We start from the raw sequence: 9,795 nt of genomic DNA, 5'->3' as shown, positions 1-9,795 counted from the left end.
GTGAAAACTGCCTTGAGTGCGCTTAAAGAAGTTTCACTTCAAAAGGAATCAGTCTCTTCTTACCCTTGAGAAAACGAAATAAATTGCAACCCATTTATTAAAGATATCCTGTTTCGATATTGATCAAAGTATTTTAAGCTTCAAATAATTATACTTTCACGTGGTTGGAGAGATTTTCTAAATACAGTGTGAAAAGGCTTGGGTTCGAATCCTATCAATGACGCGAGGAACTTTTATGGCCTTTTTTAACTCCGTGGCTGAGTGAGTTTGTCTCAGACGTAGACAGCAAGGTTCCTTCCCCCCCCCCCAGAAACTGGGGTGTTTTCTTCCAGCAAAACAGGCAAATCGACCGAGAACACACGCATTTTACAGACACAAATTCGGGTACAGCTAAGAAATTACCAGGTAACCCTAATACAGGGTTCAAAATGAAGTCCGGGGTTTCAAACAATTCCTGTACACACATGAGCAGACATAGGAAGAAATAAATATTTCCAGAATGCAAGTATTGTAATGAAGTTGTTTTACATACCTCAAAAATGTTCAATATGAGAGCCTTTAGTTAAATCGCCCAAAAGCACACATTCTGCTTATTCACTTTCCCCGACAAATGGAAGATCGATTCATCAGAAAAAAATCACTCTGTCCGAAAGTGGCGTTGCACAACGGTAACAGATTTACTTACATGAAACTCCAACACAGTAAAAGCCTTCTCATTACATTCCGAAGCCATGTCGCAACAGAGCAGAATTGGCGTCACAGGCAAACGAACGACTGCACGGCGGTATTCGTCCAACGCCATCTGGTGGTTAGCCGTGCAGCATACCTAACATCGCGAGCGTGGGAACGAAACTTGAGATATTATGCGTACTTTCGAGATGGCTACAAATGATTATGACACATGCGCTTTTCCAAAACAAAAAAAAAATTCTTAAACCCCGGACTTCATTTTCAATAACCCTGTATAATAGTTTATTATTATTATTTTTCACATTAGGTGGAAAGAGCTCCAGGTCGAATTCCGTCAATGACGCAAGGTATTGTTATGAGCGTTTTACTTTGTCGCTCCGTTGTTCTCAGTCGTTTATAGCAAGGTTTGCGTACAAGAAATCCGACAAATTGAATAAAGAAATCTGGCAATTTATGGGCATATATTATTTTGTATGGACAGATGAGTTAGTTCTCATGTGGTCCTGATGTGACAGTTTCTTACACTGAAAAAGGCCTCAGTTCTACAAATTTAAGCGGCTTGACTTTCAAAGAGATCTGATGATTCAGGTGTTTAAAGATGCTGAATGGATTGAGTAAGCTTAGTGCTGATGGCATCGTTTCTCTTGCTCTGATTACATTCATGAGGGTGCATAAATTGAAATTGAGGAAGGATTGTTGCAGGATAGATGTGGGGGAGTTTGCCTTCAGCCAGCGGGCAGTTGATTGTTGTAACAGGCTTCCATCTGATGTTATGGAAGTGAGTGGTCTGAATAAATTAAAGGAACAACTAGACAAACTATTGGAGGAAGTGGACAGGTAATGTGCAAAGTATTTTGTTATTTTACTGATTTTTTTTAGCTTGCTTTGTTTCATCATTTGCCTTTACTATAATTTGCCTCTGTTCGGTAGCAAGTCAGGGAAGGTCCAGATCTCTATTAGAAGGACAATGCTCCATTGCATATCTCTCGTGTTGTGATGGTCTGGTTTGAGATAATGAGAAGTGAAAATTTATACTTGCCAGCCGAAAGCACTGATCTCACTCCTATAGAGAACTTCTGGAATGAATGCGATCCAGAATTCGCCAGTAGGTGCGAGGAGAACCCTCCCCCGAAAAAACAACAGCGGACCGGTCTTTTGCATATCCTCTGATGTTTAATAGGATATACAAAAAAGTAGTGTAGTGTATTCAACGTATTCTAGAGGCTATGATGAAGGCTAAAGGTTCCAGCACACATTAAGTTTTCCTGTAAATAAAGATTATTTGTAGATATGCAGCTTTGTTTGTTTATTATTTGGTTGTTAGAAGCATTAGGAACTAAGGCCATATTGCTCCCGGGATATGCGGTGGTCATTCCCTAACCTTTCCGCATACTCCGTATTTGGTGGTCACGTGCTCGAACCCCGGTCTAATCAAGAAGCGCGAGATACGCACTGCTGCCCTGCCCACCTGGCTATGGAGGCGGCTAGATATACAGACTTGTGGATATTTATGGTAGGGGAGTGTATGTTGGAATGTTTTTCTCTACTTTACTAAATAATATCTTCGTGATAATATCGATATTACTATCCCAGGGGCTCACATCTGGTGAGTATGGGCTTGGCACACCTATGGTCCTGAGCTGGATATCATCATTCTTCTCTTTGTTGGTGTTTCCCTTCTACTTCTCTCTCTTTCTCAGGGTAACTTGAGAAAATTTATTTTGGCTGGTGCAGCATAAGCTTCAGGCTTCCTTGCACAATACTGCTGCTATTATTATTATTATTATTGAGTGAGACATTCCTTATAACAAAGGAATGTCTCACTTAATTTAAGGAACCCAAAAGCAATTGTTTTGCTACACCCTAGGGTACTAAATAGATTTGGAAATAGGCACACAATGAATATAATAAACAGTATGTTGGCTAGTGTTGATTTCAAGCTCAGGAGAAGTTATCCTATCTCCAAATTAAAATTCCTAATAAGAATATTTTTGATACACAATGATACAGTAGATTAGAATAGATATGCAGAAAATTACTCTCTCTGTTTGCAGTGCGGGATGTACTATGTTTAGTGACATCATTGTCTTTTCTGTAAGATGACAAATTGTATGCGAAAACTGTTGTAAATGAAGAATTACAACTTGTCAAGAAATTTACTTTTCTTAAGAAGTTCATTTATTGTAAACAAATTCTCTTGAGAAAATAAAATTGTATAATTATTATTATTATTGTATTGTATTGTATTGTATCATTATTATTATTAGTAGTAGTAGTAATAGAAATTGTTCCAATAAAGAAGCAAATGGAGGACCTGAAGACAGAAGGGGAAGATATCAAGTAATCGATGGCGTTTGTCTCAGAATCATTTGACAAAATACAACAAAGCATAAGCAAACTGCAGGACTCCAATGCTGCAATCACCAAAAGAACTGTGGATCTAGAAGATTCATTCAAGCAAAATGAGGAAAATTCCAACTTTCTTAACTTAAGGATTGACTCGATGGAACAGCAGATGTTATCAAATAACGTAGAAATAGTAGGATTAACCGGATTAGCAGGCCAAGATCTAAAGCCTGTTATACAGCAGCTAGGACTTGCATTGAAGCTACAGCAGAATGAAGAAGTTGAACACTATTGCATACCCAACAATAAGAAATCAAACGACAAGCCTACACTAATTGTGAAATTTTCAAATCGTGTGGTAAAGGAGAAATGGATGAGAAAGGCAAAGAGATCCGACTGACAGCAAATGATGTATATCAGAACAATAGCAATATTCCAATCTACATAAATGACCACCTAACAACTTACCTCAAGCAATTGTTTTGGGAAACAAAGCAATTAGTAAAAACTCACAGTTACAAATTTTTATGGTTGAAACATGGAAGGATCTATGTGAAGAAGAATGAATCTTCAAGAGCCATTAGAATTCTGAATTCAAAGGATTTGCAGTATATAAAATAGACAGTTTAATAATTGTGAATAATTGTATTTTTTTGAAATCTAGACCTAAGGTAAAATTAAGACATCAGGTATGCTTTTTGAGGAATCACAGACTTTCAATTCAACTTTACATTTTTTAAATAATCCTAGTAATCACACGCTTATAATTGATAAAAATCAGTTCTTTATGGTAGCTATGAATATCAGATCATTAAGAAAAAAATTGGTTTAACTTCTTACAATATATTAATGCAATGAAAGAATATATTTCATGTATAGTCTTAAGAGGTTAACATAAAAAGTGATGAAATTTCAAATTATAACATACAAAGTAATGACAAATTATTTTTTGAGAGATTTGAGAAGGGGTGGTGGAATAATAATATACTATAGAATATGCTTTAAGGCAATACAGGTGAACCACTTGACTCAGTCTTGTGAAAACTGCTGTGTCAAATTATTGGGAGATAATCCAGAAAACACATTCATGATTTGTGCGTTTTATAGGCCACCATCAGATTCAATAAACAGCTTCCTAATAGAATTAGATAACATAATTTTGCAATGGGATGACATACAGACTGAAAAGATCATTCTAGTAGGAGATTTCAATATCAATTTACTAACAGATGAAACGGATAATGTGCTTCTCAGATACTCTGCTATCTTAAACAACAATGGCTTTGAACATACCTTATTTGAAATAACTAGGCAACAAAGGATGGAGGGAGATAAAACAGTAAGCTCTTGCTTGGATCATTTTATAACAAACATTAAGTTAAAGTATGCTAATTCATACATACTACAAAACAACACCCATGGGAAGAAGAAAAATTATTTATCAACAGTGAAACTGAAACAGAACATAGAAAACTTGTTAATACAAGAGCAAGCATCATACACAACAAATGTAAATGTCTTGTCAAATAAGATAATACAAATGATAAACAATTCGAGGTTTAACATCGAGAGAAAAGTAAACCACTCAGCCTGCAACATAAACACTAGAAGTAGTAGGATCAAGCTTAAGAAACCTTGGATGACTAACGAAATAGAAGAATTAATGTACAAAGGGATAAATATTTCAGGCAGTATAGAAATTGTCCATAAAAGATAGAACACTATCACAATTATAAAACACTCAAAAATAAATTGACAGGTATGATAGAAAACAAAAAAACACTTATTACAATCAACTTTTTATGGATAAGCAGATAACACAAAAGGAAAAATGGAACGGTATAAATAACCTGTTAAGTACAAGGAAGAAAAAAACAAGGGGAAACCAAATTAAAATACTATTAGAACAGATAGATGGTACAAATAAACAATGTGAGGCTGCAAATAGGTTTGCCAAAGCTGTATTAGAGCTCAACAGATATAATTTACATTATTGCCAAACTTCCTTTACTAAACAAGATAGTCTTCCTCAGACAGTAAACTCTTGTGTAGTCTTAACTCCACAATATACTGAGATTCTTAAGATTATAGAACAAGAAATCTTATGGACTGGACAGTATTACAGTAACTGAAGTAAAGAGAAAGTTTATATATTATTTGGTTTTTAGGAGCATTAGCAACTAAGGCCATATTGCTCCAGGATATGCGGTGGTCATTCCCTGACTTTTCCGCATCCTCCGTATTTGGTGGTGGTAACGGGCTCGAACCCCGGTCTAATCAAGAAGCGTGTGCTACGCACTGCTGCTCCTTCCCACTTAGCTACGGAGTCGCCTGGAAAGAGAAAGAGCAGTTCTCCGTTCTCTTGGTGGAGCTTATAGCACGGATGTTAGAGTCGGGAAGCTATCCTACAAATTTACTTTCTTTTAAGATAATTCCTATATATAAAAAAGGACCACCAGATGACTTTTGCAATTACAGACCAATAACAATACAGTCAATTATTAATAAGATAATAGAAAATTATATATTTTCCCATATAAGCAAATACTTACATCAATATGGGCTGTTAAACAACTCTCTATTTTCATATCAGAAGGGCAAGAGCACACAGACATTATTAGAGAACTTAGTAGATAGACTCTTTTAACTTACATTTAAACAACAATAACTTCATAATGATTTTATTTATAGATTTGACCAAAGCGTATGACTTAACTGATATCCGAATATTGCAACAGAAATTACAGAAATATAGTATTAGGGGAAGAATCAACCAACTCTTAGCAAGTTATTTAACCAATAGAAAAATAAGAGTTGAAGTAGAAAATACAAAGGGAAAATCACACAATGTAAAGAGAGGAGTACCGCAGGGCACTCATGCTGGGCCGATCATGTTTAACATCTTTATAAATCACATATTCGAAGTAATAAAGAACTCCTTTATAAAAATTTATGCAGGTGATATAATCCTATATACAATTGGAAAGAACCTGACAAAATGGCAAAAGTTTTACAGCAGAATGTAATACATTTACAAACTTGGTTGCATGATAATAAATTAGCACTCAGCTTTGAAAAGACAAAATTTTTGGTAATTAGACCTCCTCATCAAACCTTGGACATTCATCCCTCTATTAAATTACATAAACTTGAATGCCTACATGATCAGAATTTCCAGAATTGCAAATATCTAACTGTGGAAGAAGTTTCAAATCATTGTTACCTTGGGATATGGATTGACTACAGTCTAAGTTGGGTAATGCGTACAACAAATCTGTACAAAAAAATTAGATTTTATGTGTACTTTTTTACTACATTTAGAATAAGTTAAATCTTAGAACAGAAGTTACCTTATATTATGCATTAGTGGACTCCCAACTCAATTATTTAGTAAATGTGTGGGCACGAGCAAATATAACAGAAATAAGGGTAATAAACAACTTAATTAACATGATTTTGAAACTTTTAATGGGGGAAACTCTTGGAATGACCTGAATAAGAGAAGGCAATTTTTGTTAAAATACAAAATACTGTATCCAGTTCAAAAACTGAAGTTAAATTTATTCTTGAAAAATCTTAACACTATTTTTGAAGAATCAAATCTGCAATCGAATGGCACACATAATTTAAGGAACCCAAAAGCAATTACTTTGCCTCACCCTAGGGTACTAAATAGATTTGGAGATAGGCACACAATGAATATAATAAACAACTTGCTGGGTAGTGTTGATTTCAGGCTCAGGAAAAGTTATCCTATCTCCAAATTAAAATTTCTAATAAAAAAATTCTTGATACTCAATGATACAGTGGATTAAAATTGCTATACAGATAAATTACTATCTCTGTTTACAGTGTGGAATGTACTATGAGTAGTGACTTCATTGTCTTTTCTAGTAGTAAAAGAATTTGTATACAAAACAGTTGTAAATGAAGAATTTCAACTTGTCAAAAAATTCACTTTTCTTAACAAGTTCATTTATTATAAACATATTCTCTTGATAAATAAATTGTATTGTATTGTATTATATTATTATAATTAATAATAATAATAATAAGAAGCGCGATGGCCCAGTGGTTAAGACATTGGACTACCAGCCTGATGAACCCGGGTTCGAATCCCGCCTTGGTGGAAGCGAACGCGGCTCTATTACACTGGGAGACCGATATAATAATATTAAATGATGATTAAAAAAAAACATCGCGAAAGTTACCCAATTGGACTTACCTCCGCCAAGGTCGGAGTGACGGCTGATGCAGATAGTGGCGCCACCTGGTTCTCACCCACGAGAACTGAATAAATAATAATAAAAATAAACCACTGGACATAAGCCGAAGCTAAACGAGTCCACCTCTAGAGATTGATGATGTCGCAGATAAATATTATTCATACTGCATCGAGTTTTTTTTTTTTGGTAGTTGTTGGCGCATAGGCTTCTGTGGCCATAATGCAACTCCCAAGGTTTTTGCAGTACATTGATCCAAGCCCGAGGCGGGAATCGAACCCACGACCTTTGGGTTGCCAGGCAGGCACTTTACCCACCCGGCTAGCCCGGTCGGCCTGCATCGACTGTGATACAGGATAAAGTCACTCGCGTTCAGGCCTTAGGCAGAGGGGTCGGTTCTAAAAGTTGGAGACATTGGACCAAGTGGTGCTGTCCCCCATAAGGCTACCACAAGAGAAGGGCAAGACCAGCCAGCCCCACCAACTGGAACTGTTTCCTGCGCAACAGTGCTAGTGACCACCCAGGAAGGAAGAAAATGCCAACGCATGAAGTGCAGCATTGAAATGAATACATACATCATGCGAGCATACTATGAAATAACCAGCCTAGAGACCGGCATGACAATGTACAGATCGCGACTACATACCAAGTTGTTGGAATGATACCTGGATATTTAGGTCATTGAACAGCGATTAGCAGACCAAAAAAGGACCATTGTCATGAAGAGCCTAATAGCTCCTGCCATCTTGGAAAAAATCAAGCAGGATGTCAGCAATCTGCTATAAATCACAAAGAATATGGTCAATATGGAACCAGAGGAGGAACAGCATACCATAGAACCAGAAGAGGAACACCAAGAAGAAATACAACCCAGAGTAGCTGAAGTGGAAAGAGACGAAGTCATGCTATCCAGAATAGAAGACGAGTGGAAGAAGGCCCTGACAGAATTTGAAGGAATGGACCCCATAAGAACCCACGTGATGAACCCACCAGCAGAGGCCAAATAAAATCCTGTGGAGAGTAACAGAACACCTCGATCAGCAAATAATGCCACATTACCCTGACAACAATGGTGCAACGCTGGGGGCTATCCACACAGCCGTATACTGTGCTGCCATAGCAGCCACTAGGATTAATGGAAAAGAAACGAGAGATCAGCAGCAGAACAACCAAAAACAGAAGGAACCACAAGCTTGGGAAAGAAGACTTCAGCAGAAGATAAAAGAATTAAAGTTGACCCAGTACCAACAGGGTAATAGAAGTAAAAAATTGATTGGAAAGGTGAAGAGCATCCTCAAGAGAGACAGTGTCATCAGTAAACATGACACCAGAAATCAGAGAATAGGAGAATACTTGGACACACTGAAGCAGAACCTCCTTGTACTCAGCAAGAGACTATACCGATACAAAGAGAGCTCCCTGAGGAAAATAAACAGCCGAATCTTCGATGAGGACCAAAGATCCTTCTGCAGGAAACGGGATGAAGATGAGAAAGCAGGAAATGGACCATCCGAGAAGAAGACGATTGAAGAGTTCTGGGGAAATATCTGGAGCAGTGAAGTAAGACATAACAGCAGAGCACCCTGGATAGAAGTAGAAAGGAAGAAAACGAAGAGCATACAAGAGAAGAGAGTGGGGGATTCGAGAAGAAGTAAAACAGTCGATCAGGAACACCCACAACTGGAGAATCCCGGGAATTGATAACATCCACAACTACTGGTACAAGAAGATCGCCTGCACGCACAAGCACCTAGCAGAGCAGTTCACTCGAATGATAAGGCACCCGGAGACAATCCCGAAGTTTCTCACTGAAGGAGTCACATATCTGAAGCCTAAAGATGAAGATACCAGAAACCCGGCGAAATACAGGCCAATCACATGCCTCCCAATGATGTACGAGATCCTGACCAGCTGCATAACCAAGAAGATATCAGACCACTTAGAGAGTCAGAACATAATGGTTGAAGAGCAGAAAGGATGCAAGGAGCAATTAACCATAGATGCCGCAGTTATGGAGCAAGGCCTTCGACTCCGTAGCTCATAGCCAGCTAATAGAGACCCTGAAGATCTACAAGGTCAATCCGATAGTGACAAACTTCCGATAGTGACAAAATGGAGTACCACCATTAGGATCAAGAACATCACAAGGTCAAGGTGTGTTTGTTTTAATTGCAGTCTCCAGGGTTTATCCTATATGCTGCTGTAGCATCTGAAAAGGCAAAGGCCAGGCCAGCAAGTGTATATGTGTAGGTGTGTAAGTATGTGTCTTGTTATGTTGAGGGTTGAGTGCCGTCACCTGGCGACTTTGCAGCCAGGGGGCAGGGGCATCTGGTCCCCTGACTCCCAACCTTGGCCTCGTGGATGTGTACCAGATTCCACTTTTCTAGCTGAGACTTACTGGGGCTATCAAGCAAGCCCGGGAGCCCCAAGGTATTTAAAGAAAGGAAAAGGGATATAGAAGAAGTAGTATGGAAAATGGAGGGAGAGGAAAGTGGATAGAAAGCAAGGGGACGACCGAAACAGGCATCCCCGGAAA

The sequence above is a fragment of the Mastigoproctus giganteus genome, chromosome 5 (assembly GCF_048544385.1).
Source record: "Mastigoproctus giganteus isolate SK-2022 chromosome 5, ASM4854438v1, whole genome shotgun sequence".
NCBI classification, from domain to species: Eukaryota; Metazoa; Arthropoda; class Arachnida; order Uropygi; family Thelyphonidae; genus Mastigoproctus; species Mastigoproctus giganteus.
The sequence above is the reverse complement of the archived record's forward strand: the minus strand, read 5'-3'. Positions refer to the sequence as shown.